The sequence below is a fragment of the Lissotriton helveticus genome, chromosome 5_1 (assembly GCF_964261635.1).
Source record: "Lissotriton helveticus chromosome 5_1, aLisHel1.1, whole genome shotgun sequence".
Classification (NCBI taxonomy): domain Eukaryota; kingdom Metazoa; phylum Chordata; class Amphibia; order Caudata; family Salamandridae; genus Lissotriton; species Lissotriton helveticus.
Window position 1 is genome coordinate 2,125,311,188 of NC_136065.1, and position 19,699 is coordinate 2,125,330,886.

Genomic DNA, 19,699 nt, shown 5'->3' on the forward strand with positions numbered 1-19,699 from the left:
GGAGAACCACTTGCCGAATACTCTGCCGAAGAAGAAGACGAGCCACCGTGAAATTGCACAAAAGTAAGCTACTCGTGCAGAGACACAAAGAGGGGTCGAGAAACTTCTTCTGAGCCAAAATGTCTGAGTGGTAGACCTAGTCGCAGTTGTTGCAAAACATGCTGCAAGGTATGTGTATGTAGTATAATTATAGTGATATTAGTTTGGATAGGACTAACAATTTTCATTCCTTTTGCGGTGAGCGGTGAGCAAAAATACTAATATTGACCCTACTGAGATTGTAAATACTGACAGTGAAGAACTGACAACACAGAGTGTAGCAAGACATGAGAAAACACTCAAACAAACAAAACGAGACCTAGAAGCATCAGATGAGGGAGGACTACATTATCAAGGAGTTAAGAATAAGACACATTTAAATGTTTTCGCAAACTTGTTAATACACTATGTAGAGACTATGGAAATTGAAGATTGCTATGTCTGCATGAAGCTACCTACCTCTGTGGCTGAAGGCGTGACATACTATCACCTGCCCCTGACATATGGAATATCCTGTAGCATTTTAGCAAGCTTATTTTACAAAAGAGGACCGTTACAGTACTATTACTCTAACAATGACGTGATCTTTTCTGAACTTCCTATACGTGGGAACCTGAATCCTGTACATACCAAAAGTGACGTTACTCGCTATATGGGCGAATACTTTCTGACTATAGGTAATATAGACATAGGTGACGCACACAGAGATAACTTGACCTGTTCTTTGCGTGAGCAGGAAAAGATGTTCCTGAACATGGCAGAGAGGAGGAGAATAAAAATACAAAGAAAGGCAGATGATGAGGGACAGAAAACGCCAAATTGTGCTGAGGACATGGAAGGCACCTCAAAGGATGGGGCGGGACCTGCTCTGTTGCTGGATTTTGAAAGGAAGGGAAAGCTATGTCTTCACCGCGAGAAGACTAGCTACTATAATAACATTTTCATTGGTTCCAGTGAATGTGAACATAATTACAAAGTAATTGGAGGATGGGGTTTCAAAAATGGGTCAGAGCCTGTGTTTCCTGGAATTTATTATATATGCGGAGACAAGGCTTATTTCAAATTGCCGGATCACTGGTATGGAAGCTGCTATTTTGGCATTGTCTTACCGAAAATATACCATGTGAATGAAGTTGCTGGAAGCAGTGAAAATACTAATGGCTTAGTGCGTAGTAAAAGAGAAAGAGTAGGTGAAATAATGGGTAGTATTTTCAGTGCACTGATACCTGGAGTGGGAGTGGTTCTGAACACTCACAGAATTTGCAAATTGTCCACCATAGTGGATGTGTTGTCTACGGACACAGCTCATGGATTTCTGCTGGTCAATACCGAAATGGTTGCGATCAGATCAATGGTTTTGCAGAACAGACTTGCGCTTGACACCTTATTAGCAAAGGAGGGCGGAGTCTGCCGGATGTTGAAGGCGCAACATTGTTGCACTTATATTCCGGACAAAAGTGTGCAGCTCAAAAGATATGTGAAAAACATTACTAATTTGGAAAGGGAACTCAAACCACTCGAGGTTGACAGTGCCTGGAAAAGACTGGTAGATGGTCTCTCAAATGTAGGTCATTGGCTTGCTAGCTTAGGTAAAAGCTTATTGTTTAAGGTACTGATGCCAATTGGAATTATAGGTCTTATCCTATTTTGCAAATGCCGTAAGCTCACCAGAAAGCATCAAGTGAATGCCAGAGGAGTGAAACGAAGTGTGGATGAGCTTGAATTAGAGGAAATGAATAATAAGATATACAAAAAGGTGAAAAATTCTCACCCTACCAAAATTGAAAAAGAGAAGCTGAATCGCTTGCTGGAAGAGATTGAGTTGTATAAAGTGTGAGAAGTTGGCATCTGGTTCCATTATTTTTGTGATGATAGTAAATATCATCAAAGAGGGGATTGATAGAGCAAGCTTCGCATCGCGACTTGCTCGAGTCATGAACCTCGCCCGTGTGTAATCAATTAATAACATTTGTAGGTCTTACTAATTTTTATTTTTATATACGAACGAAATAGATGAAGCTTGCTTATGTGTTTTCTAATACGACTGATCCATGTCCCTAAAACATGGCCGCCGCTTGGAAAATTGCTTCTGCGCATGCGTCAGTCACACTCACGTGACCTGACGTAGTTATAAATTTAGTGGGAAAGGGTGCGCATGCGTAATACACAGCTTTCGTGAATAACGTAGTGAATGCTCTTGTGATTGTGTATATAATGCTAATGTTTAAACTGCATAGTATATTTTTATAATGATAAGTTTAAAGTACAAAACCAATGATGTGTTTTTCATACCGTCACTTCTATGTTTTAATTTGTTTTCGATTACTTTTCATGTATCCTCGACTCGGAGGGGTGCTGGGGCTGGGGAGTCCATCTTGGAGGGTATTTCTGCGCAGAATCACTAGATGGTGCCATGACATTGAACTCAGGCCAAAGAAGATTGATGCCAGAGCCAGCATGGGAAAGTGCACCTTCACCCAGCAAAAGCATCATGATTATGTTCTATTGTATCAAAATGTATTCTTTCCATTGTATTCTCTGCGACTTCTCATGGGAACCCCAATCTTGTTAGGCGGCACCTTACTATGCAAATTAGGCCTCCAAATAGTCTGTTCTGATTGGCGTGTTACCCAAATCCTACCTTAGGACCAATCCAAATTGAGGGATTCTGACACTTTGCAACATTGGGGGGTGGTACACCGTCCCAAAACAGTATATCTACCCTGGGTTCACCTAGGGAAATTGTCCGACTTGTCTGGTTTAGCTGACCTGTCACTGACCCAACGCACTCAATAGGTGACTGAAGATACAGAGAGCTGCGGAGCACTCTGTCCGAAATTTGACCATAGACTAAGGTTTTACTAAACGTTAAAGTGCTGGCGGAGCACTTTGCTGGGAGTTCGCTGACCCAATCGGGGTCTTGATCGATAGCTGCAGAGAGGGTGGAGCGCAGGCGTTGCTTCCGAACTGCGGCTGCCGGTCCTGTCCTGAGGGTCCTGTCCTGAGGGTCCTGTCCTGAAGGTCCTGTCCTGATCCTAATCTGGTCTTCCTGTCCTGTCCTGGGTGTCCATTCTGCACCTGCTGTCCATTGAGGGGTATCCTTCCTTGAGGGTTTCCTGTCCCTAACTGACCCGTGGCCAGGGTTTGGTTTCCACACCAATCTAGGTAAATATTGCTCTGAAAACTCTGAATCTTGCACCTTTCTAAATTTCCTGTCTTTTGCTTCAATAAAGACATACCTTTTGCATATGTTACTTTTCCATGCTTTTTCCGCAACCATTGAATCATAAAGTCATTTGCATTCGTTTCATAACGTGTTCCTATGTTACCCTACCTGTTAGAAATTATATTTTGCATTGCAGTTTGTCATTTCCTGATATGGTCTAGAACATCTTTACTTAAACTATCTAAAGAACTTTTGCCTTAAATCATAGCGTGTTTTGTTTCTCCTATAGTTATATAGGGTCATAGAATTTAACATAGTATAAACTTAGTCCAATAAGGAATCTCTAGTACGTGCATAAGATTGTTTCCTTAATGAAAGTCCATTCTTAAACTTTCTTCTGAATCTGCATAGCATATTCCCGTTGCATCACATATCAGAACTTCAATGGTTACCCTGACTTTATTTCTCTATAGTTATGTACTTTTCATTATCTTGTTTATTGATTGTCTTATTCTTGTAAATCTAATGATTTCTGAGAACGAACTTTAGATAAAGACTTTAAAACTTCCAGTTGTCCGTGGTCATTTGCAAAGAAATTTGAATGTTATTTGTTGGGTTTGTATTTTGCTGCCTTTCCTTTTACAGCTAGCTCCCTGATCCATTGTGGTCATAGGTACCCGCATCGGTGGATGGTAAGTCGGGTACTCTGAAGAATAACGAAAGGAACTCACAAAATTATTGATAGTAGACCGTGAGGTCATCCGATCAATGTATATGGTGATTTGAAATATAGGGCCCGAAGCCGGAAGTGGCGAAATTATTTGGTCGGGTGACCCGCGCGCTCTATCAGGGCCATAGATTTCGTAATCAGTTGTGTCCCATGCTATACCACCAGGTATAGGAATGGCTGTGATGTTCACTGATGACAGTTTTCTTTTTTCGATGTGAGAAGATCTGTGGGGCTTACGGTCCAAGTTGATGTTCTGACTTGCTGTGTCCATTGTACTATATTTTCCATCAATAAATCTACCCAAACTTAAAACCAAGATTAGCCACAGAAGGAGGAAAAGTACACCTAACACAATCCATATTCAATCCATGGTGAAATCAAATATGTTTCTTTGAGTTGATGAAAGAGTTCAATCATTTTTTCTTTGAAAGTTTTAGTTGCTGGCGTTTCTTCATGTTCACTTGGATCATCAGAAAAGTCATCGAAATTGATGAAGTAGCTAGATGCAGTTCTGTTTATAGTTTGAATAGCTTCCGGATTGATATTAATCTTTGGTTCTGTGTAGTCAGAGGCTACATCATTGTAGATTGGTGTTTCTTGACGAGCTGTTGCAATTTGGGTTTCAAGAGGCACGAGTTCCATGGCTTTGTTGCATAGTCCTTTTTTATTCACTGCAGGTTTATCAAAAGTGATTAGTCTTTCAGTTTGAACCTCTTGGATTGTAGCAAGATTTGATCTTCTGCTACTTCTTGGGAGTCCACCAGGCCTACTACTTATTATTGGCCACATGATTGTGGTTTTACCAGGTCGATTGATACAACTCTGTTCTCCTTTTTACCAGCAAGGGACGGTAGTACTACTGATCTTGTTACGCTGACAGCTAACACAGGTACTGCTTTTCTGTAAGAAGGACCAAATTCCTTCTTTACCGCGATCGTTTTACTGACCAGATCCCCAATCTTTGGAATCCAGACAGGTCTTGCTGGGACAGGTGGTTTTTCTTCAGTGGCTGTTGGCTTCAGCTTTGTGTTACTTAGACTTCTTCTTGTTTCATGTAAGTCCTGTAAAACAGCCAAACGATCTTTGATATCAAAAGTTTTTTGTTTCACCACTGAAGTCTGACAATCGAAGTCATGAATGATCATTCTAGTACCAAACAAAAGTTCAAAGGGATTGATACCTCCTAGAGAATTTCTTGGCAGATTATTAAGACTACGTTGGACACTTATTAGATGTTTGACCCACCCGTCACCCGAACCTAATACCCTTGCTGTTATAGATTGCTTTATGTCACGTTTTTTTCTCTCCGCTACCGCATTTCCCTCGGGATGGAATGGACTAGAGTACCGCAATGCAATGCCCATGCTGGCCATGGCCTCCTTGTAAGCTCGAAAACTAAACGCAGGACCCTGGTCAGAATGTAGCATGCCAATTGCGTATGTGCCGATAAAGACTCGCAAATCTTTTATAACAGTTTTGGCGTCAGCCGAGTGCTGGGGCCACATCCAAATGAATCTCGTGCAGGAATCCACTGCGACCATTATATATTTATAGTTGCCATCCTTGTAAGGGACCACAGTGGTCCAGGTAAACACATGCTAATGGTTTATCCGAGATTAGAAGGGGCGTCTGTGCTTGTCTTTTCACTGTTGATTCTTTCATTCTTTGGCATATTACACATTCTAGAACATAGTTTCTAGTCTGTTTTCTCATGCGCGGCCACCAATATCTCTGTTTTAATGATGATATTGTGGCGGAAACACCAGCATGTGCAGAGGCGAGCCCTTCATATGCCGCTAAAATTAGTCCTAACCTGTGTTCCATGTTTGGAACTGCTCTATCCCCCACTCTATCCCTGTGGAGAAGCGTGGCTCAGTGGTTAGAGGCGGCAGACCCGGAAGCTGAGATCGGTCGTGGACCAGGGTTCGATTCCCCGCCTCGGTGGGTCTCGGGCTCAAAAATTCCACGGACTCGACAATTCTCGCTCCGGTGCCTACTCGACTCACGGGGTCACACTCTGCGACTCTGGGCAATAGCTTGCTTAATCTCCACTATGGCCCCTCGCGGCGGGATGCCTGGCTTTCACCTTGTGTATACCCTGCTGGGGTATCTCACAGGGGAATACCAGGACGGGTTCCCTAAGCAAGCGCCTTGATACCTTCGGGTGATACGTGCGCTATATAAGTCGCAATACATTTACATACATTTACATTTACTCCAGAGATTACAGCAAAAGGAACATTATTCGCATCAGTTTTATATGAGTACTTTACTGGAAAGCCTTTCGGAAGTGTTTTACCACTGTCTTTGAATGAAGCACTGACAGCTTGCATTATCTCGCTGTCTATTTTTGTTTTTGACCGGGTAATGGCAGCTACGGAAGCCGTTTGCACAGCTGCCTTCGCGGCCTCATCAGCCAATGAATTCCCTGCAACGTGAACGCCATCACGTTGATGACTCAATGTACGTATCACGTGAGTATTTTGTAGTTCTTCTGTAAAAGAATTACTTGTTCCCAGAGCTTTTTATGCTTTATTGTGGCACCTGTCTCTCATCTTTGTTCTTAATCCAGGTCTGCATGTAATTATTGTAAGATTGGACGCAGTAAAGCGAATCGCACACTATTAGTGTGGGGAATTCGCGATCGGCATTTTCAAGGGCCATCTTTAAAGATCTTATTTCAGCTCGCTGAGCTGTACAGTTTCTGAGTGATTCAGTTTTAGTGACCATCGGTCTGAATTTACCTAAGCGCCAGCGAGGTTTAACAATCGCGCATGCTGCATTGTAAATTTGTTTTTCCACAACGTAGTGTTTTGCAAATCTGTCCGTGTAGATTACACAGGTGTACTGTTCAAGAGGCAGAATTTCGATTGGCAGAGGATATTCATGTTCGTATTCCAGATCTTCTAGTTTTTTCATTTTGGGGTCAAATGCGTGTTTCACGTCTGTTGCAGCAAGAGAATTTTCCCATTTAATCCATTTAGGATCTAAAGCTTTAGCATTTGGAATGCTCAGTGTTGTTACTGCCTAAAGGGCTGGTATTGCTGTTAATACAGATATGTTCCTCCCTTGGGCTAGGGCTCTTTCTTTTGCTACAGCAGTTTGAACCGCAGTCAGATTTTTTTTCAGTATAACTGAATTTCATTTCAGCTTGTGTGTACAAGTGTGATTTATAGGCTATTGGTACTGTTTCTCCCTCATTAGAGGTCAGGTATGTGAATCCGCATCTTCCTGGGATGACTCGGATAACATGGTTGCGTTCGTTTGGGCGTGTTTGCAGTTTTGTTTTAGTTAACATGTCTATTTGTAATGATCGTAAAATTTCTGTGTGTTTCTGAGTCCAATTAATTTGTTTGAAATCAGGTTTTATTAATTTGTGGAGAGGTTTAACCCTCTCTGCATAATTTAGAATGTATGTTCTTCCGAAATTCAGGAAACCCAGAATTGATTGTAAGTTCTTCAGCGTTTTTGGAGCTTGGAGTACTGCACATTTTTCTAAGAAGTTGTCTGCTAGGCTTTTGCCTTTACTTGATAACTCATATCCCAAAAATAGGACAGTGAGGTGGGCAATTCGTGACTTTTTAAAGTTGAAGTTGTACCCTTCAGCTGCGAACCCAAGTATTATGGTGTTCACTCTTTTCAAGTGTGTCTCCAGGTCGTCGTCTGTAAGATAGATGTCATCAACATAAGATAATGCTTCATCATCATACATTTGTAGTAACTCTGTTACCCTGGCTGAAAACAATCCTGGGCTATTCTTGAATCCCTGTGGGAGACGACAAAATTGCATTTAGGCCCCCATACTGGAGAAAGCGGTCAGATACCTGCTTTCTGGTGCAACGTTTTGACAGAAGAAGCCATTTGAAATATGTAATGTCGTTTTATATTTATTTCCGCACAATGTTATTCATTAGTGCTGTACTGTGTGAGTTTTGTACTGCAAATGTTTTGCAACAAGAGTTTAGGTGTCTGTAATCTAAAACTAGACAATATGAATTGTCTGTTTTGGAGACAGGAAACAAAGGATTGTTAATTTGTGAGGTGCATGTTTCAATTACCCCTTGATATTCAAGTTGATCTAAGATCTCCCTGACTTGTTTTTTAGCTTCTTGCTTAACAGGATACTGCCTCTGTGCAGTAGGCTGATTTTTTAACTGAATTTTATGGTGAGGGGAATCCTCATCCCACCCTACATAATTTTTATATAATGCAGGGGCTTGGGCCACTGCCCATTTTCTAGCATATGTGTATTTTTTATGAATTAGAATGTGATTTGAGAAGGCAGGCATAATCATTTCTTCGCCATGTGGGCACTCCCTGACAAACTCTGGTGGCCAGTCTTTCTGTGCTAGCAGGATATCATAGCCTTTAGATAGGGTATCCCAAAAGAGATCCCTTATTTTTCTACTTTTGTCCCCCTCTATACGTAATGTTATTTCGTATAATTTATGGGGCACGCTAACTCTGGTGTCTGCAGTTTCCACTTGAATGTATTCATTCGTGTCCACTGTTTCCAGAAGATTCATCAGGATCTTGCGAGCTATGGTCACTTCTGCTGCGCTGTCTAGCATTGTCTGGGCCCATTCTCCATTTTTCAGTTGTGTCCTCAGAATCCTCGGCATGTTTTATTTTAATACTAGCTACCTTCTTTTTTGGAAATTGCAATTTTTTACTTTGATGAGCAGGTTCCTTGTCTTTGGACTTGATGCGCTCTTCTTTATGTTCTGACCGACCTCTTATTTCAGGTTTCTGTGAGGAAGTCTGAAAAGATCGAGAGGGACGTGTATCATTATCTTGATATCTGTCAGGTTTTCTCAAATTGTCCCTATTTCTAAGGTTGTATCTTTTTTCAGAGGGCTCCCTTTGATGAGACCTTCCTCTGGACTGAAACTGTTTTTCTCTGTGAGTGGTTTGTTTATTACCCTCCCACCTCTTTTTTGGAGGATTGAGATTATTCTTGATAAAGGTTTTTTCAGGATTTTCAGTTAGTTGGGGTTTTATTGGTTTCCCACCCAAACTATCTCTACCTAGTTCTTCAGAGGATTTTTCAATTATTCTGGCAAGTTCAAAAGGTTGTTCTGCTATATCTGCTTCTTTTAATTTCTGGCCAGAGATGCTGCTTCTCCTTTTATGTTGGCTAGTAGTATAGCCGAGACTTGCTTAAAGTCTTTCAGTAATTTCATACATAGAGTTAAAGCAGGTTCTGGACCGTATTCATTTTGAATCTGTCTTAGTACGTCTGGTATAACCGCAATAGACGGAACACTATGTGTTTTTGAGTGTATCAAAGCAAAAACTGTGCCCCAAGTGTCACAGTCCTCTACATTTGGTGCGATCCCCATTGGAAGACAGATAGTCAGGATTCTGTGTTTCTCTTTAGGTGTAGTATCAGAAAATACTGCCTCTATTTGAGTGATTTTTTGAGCTAACCAGAACAGAATTTGTTCCCGTTTTGCGGGTAATTTGCCAATTACTGATTGTATAGTCTGTGGTGTAATTTTATTTGTGTTCCCCTGGTGAGGGGTGTGCTGTTGAATTCTTATTGCTGGTTGGACTGTTAAAGTCCGCATGACATATTGGACCAATTGTCTATGTATTTTAATTAGTTGTTTTAGCTGAACTAAAAGTTCTCCGCTTGACATTTTTTCAATGTGGGGGTGTGGTGTGTAGCCGGCTAGTACTGGCCATGTGGCTCCTGGTCTACCTAGTGGACCGAGCCTGGTATAGTGATTTTGATGTTTTATGGCGCCATTAAACCAGAGATGATGCTCTTGGTATGTTATCGAAATGTCAATGCCCTCGAAGGGGACGTATTCCACTGGAAATTCATCTATTTTGTAGTAGTGAAACTTGCGTGTCACAGCATGTGCTGCTGGAAAGTGTATCCAGGAATAGAATACCTCTGTCTGCCGATATTCATGGGCCTCTACCACAAATATGACTGTACCACCTCTTGGTGATACTCCATTATTTATAAGTTTGTAAGTTACACTCTTCCTTACATTGACTGGGATGATTATAGCATCCGGGTCATCTCGCCGGAGACTTGTGTCTTCTGCTAAAAGTTGAGCTGCTAACGCTTCTCTTTCTTTATCCTCTTCACCTTCCAACATTTTTACTGACTGAAAGGTTTTTTGTTGCAGAGCAAGTTTCAAGGAAACAAAGATTAGGTGCACAATATTTTGGAACACTGTATCCTTCAACGTTGACTAAACCAAAAACTAATACATAGGATTCTCATCCTACTAAGTTCTGGTGGATATTAACCTTTTTTCCCACTCCAGACGTTTATTGGAGTTTTTACGGGAAAAAAGGGGTCTGTGTGAAAAAGCACGACTGAGTTACTCTAGTATCTAGCGTTAAATTATCAGCTTACCAAACGTTGGGCGCCATGTAGTGTAGTTCCTATTTTCCCAATAGGCTCTGCGCATTGGAATAACATAAACGATAGTTTAGACGTAGGACTGAGCTCGACTATGTCTCTATTGAATATGTTAAACTTAATTATGAATGCCAGCTAGCTCAGAGGTCACTAGAAACTTTCTCGAGTAAACAAGAAGGTGTTAACTCTCTTGAATAGACAAGAAGGGATTCGTTTCTGACAACCGCATAAACATGACAACTTTGCTCCCTCCAGAATAAGGAGTATATCTCCAGAGTCGCGGAAACAATAGATAATTATTTCACTCAGTCAATCGTGCATACTTAGTTTCACCAGAAGCGCAGAGAAATAGAGAGACGGGCGTTTTCAATAAAAGTGGTTATTTATTGAGCAGTCTTCTTTCTCATGCAAGAGAAGTGAATTGCCACACTTGCAATACTTGTCATAAAGTAAAGTGCGTACAGTAAAAGGAGTATTATGAAATAATACTGTAAAAGCATTTATATGGTTTCTAAGCCATAAGATACTTAAAACGGATAAAATACATACAATGATAAAAGTTGACTAAACGTACTCAACTGGTGTTTCTAAAATACGCCTACCCCGGTGTACCTAACCTAAGCCTAGTACGTGGAAAGGAGTAAGTGAGATATAGTTTTAGTTAAGATAGTTTTGCCAAGAATCTGAATCAAGAATTCTCTAAGGGTCTAATCAGCTCCGTACCTTGGTTATAGAATGAAGGAGGTCTTGTATCTCTTTCTCAGGACTCGATCTCCCAGCAACCCGCAAGGGTGACTGGAAACACTGGAGCTCGATTTCTCGGCAGGAAAAGAGACAGCGTCTCTCTCAGTGCGTCAATGGGAGGGTCGGCATCCTTCAGCACTTGTTTCAGCAGGGCGTCGGGTAAATAGATAGCCGATCTGCTCCAAACCACCGTGTGTTTGCTAAGGCAGATGCTGGTATATTTATACCTGGAATGTGCCGAGTTTGACGTAAGGTTGGACATAAGACGTCACTAAGAACTTACAGTTCTTTCAGGACTCCACAAGTTCTTGGACAAATCAAAACCGAAGCAGGGGCAATTCCCGGGCTGCTGGAGGCTTGGTTTGTTTAAAGACCGCGTTGTACTTTCTAGGAGTCTGTGGGAGTAGCCTTGCCGTATTTGGACTGCATTGGCTATGACTAAATATGGATACGATTCTTATGCCTTTATAAGGATATGATTTGTTATATCCACATGAGGGCATGAATCGGGAATATTTAAATAGGGTCCTAGATACGTTCACAACATCCTCTCTGATGTCACTCCCCCCGGCCTGCAAATCCTGTCCCCCGCTTCGTCTGTGACGTCACTTCCCCTGGCCTGCAAATCCTGTCGCCCCCTTCGTCTGTGATGTCACTCCACCAGCCCTGTACATCCTGCCCCCCGTTCCTCTGTGATGTCACTCCTGCAAGCCTATATATCCAGAGGGGGCAGTGAGAGGTGTGGTGCAGCGGCCAGGGCAGCTGACTTCGGAGCACAGGGTTCGATCCCTGGCCCCGGTGGCAGCTCAGCTCAGCATCATGTGACTCTGGGTAATAGCTCACTTAATTTCAAAGACGGCCCCCAAGTGCCTTGAGACCCCTGAGGGGGAGTAGTTTGCGCTTTACAAATACAGATTTATTTCTAAATATGTATTTGTAAAGCGCAAACTTCTCACCCTTCGGGTCTCAAGGTGCTGGGGGTCGTCGTGGAAGTTAAGTGAGCGATTGCCCAGAGTCACATGGTGCTGAGCTGAGCTGCCACCAGAGCCGGGTATCGAACCCTGAACCCTGTGCTCTGAAGTCAGCTGCCCTGGCCGCTGCACCACACCTCTCCACCTATTATATCCAATGGTGGGCAGTGAGGGAGCAGGCTGCGGGGGAGCTTCGGTGCTTGTCGAGTGCGGGTACGCTCTCATGCTCCCCGCCGATTCTCCTCCACCCTGGGAGGGAGCAGGTAGGTGCTCACCTTGGCTCCCGCTGTATTGTCTCTTTGGCACCCTTTCAGGGCCCCAGCATCTGTCCTGGATCTGCCGCGATACGCTGGGGGGTCTCGGAGGGGGCTTCCCAGCGTACGCCTGAGTCCTTGGGTTATGAATGGTGTTAATGAGGGTCTTTATGGGGTGGAGGGTGGGGGCATGGTGTCCAATAAAAAGAAAAGGCTCCCAGGGGGAAGGGTTGTTGTAGGTTCCCATATGAATGGTGTGAATGGTCAGTAGCAACTGTCAGAACCTTGACGTGGTGCTACTTCTCACTGGTTGTAACACAACTGGTGCTAATCTGGCCTTTTGTGTGCATGGAGTGCAGGGGGAGGCTCCTGGGTGGGGATCCATTCATCACGCTCTTCCGAAGGGATCTGGTGAGGAGCTTCAAATGCCCCCTTGGGACCACCCGTCGCACCTCAGCCTCATGACCTGGCTCATCAGATGAATTCAGCACTTGGTCTGATCCTCTGTGCCCCCACAGCACCTTGAGACCCCCACAGGTGAGTAGCCGCACTTTACAAACCCTGAGTGGTTGATTTGTGGTAAATAAATAAATAATACCCTATTTTTGAATGTATAAATGAATAACAGATAGCTCAATAAATAAGAGTCAAGATTCGAGGTAGTAGGAGTTTTGCAGGTTTAATACAGTATAAGGACAGGAACAGGACAACCTGCACAGGAATAGGATGGCAGCGCTGCCGGGGGCAGGATCAGGATCGGCGTAACCCTTTAATAACAATACATGAGCATATATACATAACGCAGACACATAGCATTACATTGCAATAGGCGTAGCAGTGGGTGGAGCAAAAGGCGTGACGCGTAGCAGTCGCGAAAGATAAGGGTGAAAGTAGGTGTAACTGGGTGTAACAGGGCGTATACATAGACATGTGATGCAAACGTAACAGAATATGTCATGAATGGGCGGAAACATTGGAGGGGGCTACCTAAGGAGCCGGGACCTCTAACCTGGTGGTGCGCGCAAACTAGCAATGACGTGTTACTAGGAGAAGCTGGGGGCTATGAACTCTGTGCTAGGAGCAGAGACTAAAGTCTGGAGAGTCAGAGCGACATGTACCTAAGCAGTATCTAGTATCTGATGTTTAGAGAACATGTTGATATAAACTAGAAGTCAGGAGGGGAAAGGCTAACGGACTCTAAGACTGAAACATGCATTATTCTACATGTAGTGCGTGATGAAGAATATGAAATGACCATTAAATACAGTATTTCTCTTACATGGAGACGTGAAAGCTAGACAATGACGGAAACTATTGATGCAGTTCAGTAGCTCAGGAATGCAGAGAAGGAGGACTGAACTGATAACTGTAACCATAACATACTCTTGGCAGGCTCAGAGGCAAAGCCAGGCTGGACCGGGCACTGCGAGGCAGGAAGTAAGTGAAGGGTCGAGGATACAGGTGGGGGCTGGATGGCTCCTTAGCGAGGGTTCAGGAGACAGGAGCTGAATCTGATGTCCGGGCCCTTTTGAGGCCTAGAAACGGGGACTTTATAATGAAATAACGTGCACACTGGGAAACGTGACAACGTAGCTTTACATAGGCCTGATATTCGTAGTATTCACGAAGACTGGAAACTGACATACTAGAGGTGGACACAACTATAATTGCGTCTTTAATCAAACATAGGGAATACATATGCATATTAATCATGCACACATAACATATGATGGAGGAGGCGTAGGGATACAGAACATGGCAGAATTTTACTTTTCCACATTCCCTCCTTGTCACTACGTTTCCATCAGGAAACATCAATATTCATGATACCATCTATCATTTCATACAGTATCATTTGCTCGTCTCGAATTATCTTGGAACGGGATTTAGGACGGGGCTTGGGACTAGGAATACAAGAGGTAGCACAAATGCCGCAAATCGCAGGGCCACATTGTATACAGAGGCAGCAGCTGAATATGATCGCTACTGCAATACCTAGAAAGGACAATATTTTCCATCCCCATGCGGAAATTATATTCCAGAACCAACCGGACCATGTCCAGGTGCCTGGATCCTGGTGTAACAGATGGGCAATTTTATGAAGTCTGGTTATAGCTGAATAAACAGACGGCGCGTTATTTGGAATGAAAATGCAGCAACTAGATCCGATGACTCTACAGGCCCCGCCCCTATCGGCCAGTATGACGTCAAGGACGAGACGATTTTGCAAAACGACAAATCTCATAGCAGATTGTTCTTCGGTTAAGTTACCTAGAGCAGAGGCAGTCTCATTTACTACAGCTTCAAGGGTTCTTGTTAACCTACGGATCAGTTTACTATTCTGGATAGGTCCTATAAAGAAGAAGAAACCTCTATTGAAATCTGTATACTGTTCTAGAGCGGTTTCAGTATAATCGACAATTGGGGACTCCCTTCTATGTCTAATGTGTACTAGATGTGTGTTTCTGTGATAATCAGATGGGGCTAGGAAAACAGGTGGCAGTAGGAAGGCAATGTAACAGGTTCCCTCCCAATCGAGGGGCAGACGAACATATGCAGTTTGACCACAAATAAAATAAGAATGACGTGAAGCTTTGAAAATAGATTTCCCACTGTCACTATACTTGACAATAGTAGTACAATCACTATGTCCTACATGTATAGAACCATAATTTCGGACACATAATTCACCTTTGACTGGTAATACTGAAATAGCAGGTAAGTCTGGAGTGGTATCAGACTGAACATTCAGGACCATAAAATTCGACGAATAATTACCTAAATTGTACACTTCATTTTCTAGATCTAAACCTGTTCTGTGGGGGAGACCTTGCTTGTCTGGGAAACATGTACTGTTAAGAAAAGACATATCTGTTGAGGATGACGTTAATGTGGACCATGCTCCACACGAACCATTATGTGAAAATGGATAAGGAAAGAGTGGCAGAACTCCCTTCGGTGTCTGGAAAGGGGGGAGTCGACCACACACCCAACAATTAGTGGCATTGCTGGTCTGGTGTGAGTAATGTAACATGCGGATAAAAGAGTTATTACGCATAGCGAGGCGGTAAGAGAGTTCATGAGGAGGCAGATCACTAAACGTGTGCTCTACTGTAGCATTAGCAGACATATTTACATGAGGAACTGGAAGATACAGGTAGAATGCATAACTGGTGCAGGAAATCATAAGGCTGAGAAATAATATGAAACTTAGAAAAACGATACATCGGATCGAGTTTTGACTGACTCTCTCACTATGGGGGTCTATTTTATACATGTCAGAAACAGTCTAACCGTTTCACCTAGGGGAGGACTTAGACAATCAAACTGACTGACTTATTTTACTAGACCGGAGTTTTAACTTATACTCCTGTTGCGGAGTTTTCTCTAACAGGGGAGGGTTTGTAGCAATGTCTTTTGCGGGACAGTCCTTGAGAACAACATTGTGGCAATCCTTCAAATCCTGGGAAATGTCCTTTGAGACGGGTTTCAGTCCATTAAACAGTTTGACATGAGAAAGGTGCACCCAGCCTTTGCGACCTTCCAACTTCACGGCTGTACGGGTGGTGAGGAGGACTTGTCGGGGCTCCTTCCAGCGGGGCTCCAGCGGACTTGATCTGTCAAAATTCCTGACCATCACCATGGATCCTGGAACGATTTCATGCGGTGCCACCTCGGTATTGTCTGGAAATGCGGCGGCAACCTGTGAACGACATGAGTTGAGGGCAGACATCAAGGAAGCTAGGTAATCTGTCAGCATATTACTTGAAACATCGGTAATACTTCGGGGTCTAGGAGTACCCCACATATTTGGGGGGCGGCCGAATACGACCTCATACGGGGACAGACCTGATCTGGAATGTGCGACCATGCGCATATAGAACAAAGCAACTGGCAGAGCTACTAGCCAGTCCACACCTTTCTCTTTACATACTTTGGCGATTCGGATTTTCAGAGTCTGATTATGTCTCTCTACGAGACCGGCTGCTTCTGGATGGCGTACACAATGGAACTTCCACTGGTACCCTAACAACAGGGAAACATGCTTCATGAGTTCAGATGAGAATGGCTGACCGTTGTCAGAATATACGACTCTAGGGAGTCCATAACGAGGAAAGAACTCACGAACCAGCTGCTTGGCAGTGGTCGCGGCTGTGTAATCTGGGACTGGATATGCCTCTGTCCACCTGGACAAAGCGCATACAACTACAAGGACATACTTGAAACCTCGACATCGCTCCATCTGAATATAATCCATCTGGAGGACTTCAAAAGGGTGGTCAGGGGGCTGGAATCCACCTTGTTCCACCGGGACACTTTTACCTGGATTAAACTGACAACATATCATACAGGTACGGACTTTCTGCTTGGCTGCAGCTCGTAAATGCTTGTTGAACCATATGTTCTGGATACTGTCTAACATTGCTTTTTCACCTAAATGTGCAGGACTATGTGCGGTATTAATAATGACTTGAACCATAGAGTCGGGGAGAAACCATGTGGCTCTACCCTTCGTTAACCATCCTTGATCTGTCTGGACCCCTCCTTGTTCGGACCACTTCTTGATTTCTTCGGGGGTAGCATGTAACTGGATATCTATGACATCTTGTGTAGGGTCCTTAACTGTCATACATGTAGTCGGATCTGGAGTATGTGTCTGTGTCGGATTAACTTGAATGTCTGGAGTCTGTGCTGTAAGCTTGGCTGCGCGATCTGCTAGATCGTTACCCTGGGAAATAATGTCAGTGACTTTCGTATGCGCCTTGCACTTCATGATGGCAATGGATGTCGGTAAATGTATTGCATCTAACAGAGCTTGAATAAGGAGACCATGCTGAATCTTGGTTCCATGAGAAGTCATGAAACCTCTCTCCTGCCAGAGCACTCCGAAGTCGTGGACGACTCCAAATGCGTAGCGTGAATCCGTGTAAACATTAACTTTCTGGTTCTTGGCGTATATGCAGGCTTGTGTCAGAGCAACTAGCTCTGCTGCTTGAGCGGACAGAGTGTCAATGCGGTGTGTGTCTATAACTTCAGTGTCAGTAGTCACTGCATACGCGGCGACTAGTTCTCCTGTACTAGTTCTCATGCATGAACCATCCACATAAAGTGTCAGGTCGGGATCTGGTAATGGAATATCTGTCAGATCTTGTCTTGGTTTAGTCGTAATGTTAACTACTTCCGCACAGTCGTGTGCGGCAGAATTTGAATTAACTGATGGTAACAGTGTAGCAGGGTTCAGGATGTTGCAGCGTCTGATTTCTATGTGTGGCTGAAACAATGTTAATTCATAACCTGTTAAACGTGCAATTGTCAAGTGCTGAGTTTGTGTTCGGTTCAAAAGAACTTCCACGGAGTGTGGAACTTGTACTGTCAGGGAGTGTCCTAAGACTATGGAATCACTTTGTCTGATAGCTAGTGCTGTGGCTGCAACTGACTTGAGGCACACAGGCAAAGCCTGGGCGACTGGATCTAATGTGCTCGAAAAATAAGCACATGGCTTGTATTGTCCTGCTTGATCTTGTGTGAGAACAGATAATGCTGTACCTTCGCGTTCAGTGACAAAAAGTGTAAAAGGCTTACTGTAATTCGGTGTAGCTAGGACTGGAGCTTGACATAAAGCTTTCTTTAACTCATTGAAACTGAGTGTATGTTCAGATGTCCAAGGGAGAACAGTCAATACGGCTGCCTCCTGTGTCGTTAACTGTATCAGTGGTTTAGCTAGAAATGCATACTGAGGAATCCATTGTCTGCAATAAGAAGTAAGGCCAATAAAAGCACGTACCTCCTTCTGGGTCTTGGGCTGAGGAAGACTCGCTATTAACTGGATACGGTCAGGTGTCAACTGCCTACCCCTCTTGGACAGTAAGTGTCCTAAGTATACCACTTGCTGGACACAGAACTGAAGCTTAGAAGGGGACACCTTGTGCCCCATCTCGGCTAGGAAATACAAGACTGTAAGGGATGCTTGCTCGCAAGCACGTTCAGAACGGGCTGTGATCAGTAGATCATCGACATACTGAAGCAGGGCAGTGTCAGTTGGCATGTGAATGTTGTCTAGTTGTCTCTTAAGTGCTTGACTGTAAATACTAGGGCTTTCTGTGAAACCTTGAGGAGCTCGTGTAAACATATAGCTCCTTCCATTTAAACAAAATCCGAAAAGAAACTGGCTGTCTGGATGAATGGGGACACTAAAAAATGCATTCTTAAGGTCGATTACAGTAAAGAACGTGGCTTCGGAATCAATGGCTGTTAATAGGGACGAGATATCTGGGACAACTGGATACTGAGGAATAATACATTTATTAAGTTCTCGTAGGTCAATCACTAATCGATATACCGGGGGTGCATTTGGATCAGTACGTTTCATGACTGGAATGATCGGAGAATTACATACATTGGAGTCAGTTTCTACAACTACTCCTTGAGCCATGAGCTCGTCAATGATTTTGGATAAGGCTGTTACAGCCTCAGGTGGCAATCTATACTGTCTGATTCGTGGTAACACTACACCTGGCTTGAGAGTCACACGATAGGGTGTGATTTGCATATAACCAACATCAGTTGGACCTTGCGCCCATAAATGCTGCGGAACATTAGACAATCTTGGATCAAAATCTCGTAATACATAGTGACCCTTAAAGTCACGTAGGAACAATCGTATTCCCTCTGGGGAACAGCATATAACTGCACCTAACTCTTTCAGTGTTTTAATGCCTAATAGATTTTCTGGACATGACTTAGTAAGTAACAGATCTGTAGTTCGGGACAATGGACCTACTTCTAGAGAAACTGGCTTTGAGATCTCATTTACGATAGGCTTTCCTGAAAATCCAAGGGAAACATTTCTAGAGCCTGAGAGCGGAGCCCCTGGAACTTCGGCGTGACTAATTGTGGTCCTACTTGCCCCTGTATCAATCAAAAACTTTCTATCTTTCCCTAATACTTGACTGTGAACATAGGGACCTTCTTGATCTACAGGTATCTCGATGAGAGGCAAGCCTACCTCCCTCTCTAGGCTGTTTCATGAATACTGCTGATACTCTGGATACTCAGACTGTGCATACTGGTACATCTGCGATGTAACATGCTGGGTTGCAGCAATAGGCTGCGGTGCTGTACCTGTCTGTGGTGCATTCTGTGGCTGAGGAGTCTGTGGAACTTGTTCTTGTCTAGGCGGACGTGGTCTTTCTTTAGTCTTACCGGTAGCTATGTTGTGTTTCAGAACTGCACACTCGTTTATAAAATGACCTGACTGCTTACAATAATTGCAATTCCCTTTAACGGGAGCTGCAGGATGACTGGCTTGATTCGGACCCCTCTTCTGACTGTCTTGAGGAACAGATTGTGCAACTAGTACTTTCATTTTCGTGTCTTTCATACGTTTTCTCTCGTGTTCTTGTTCTTCCCTGA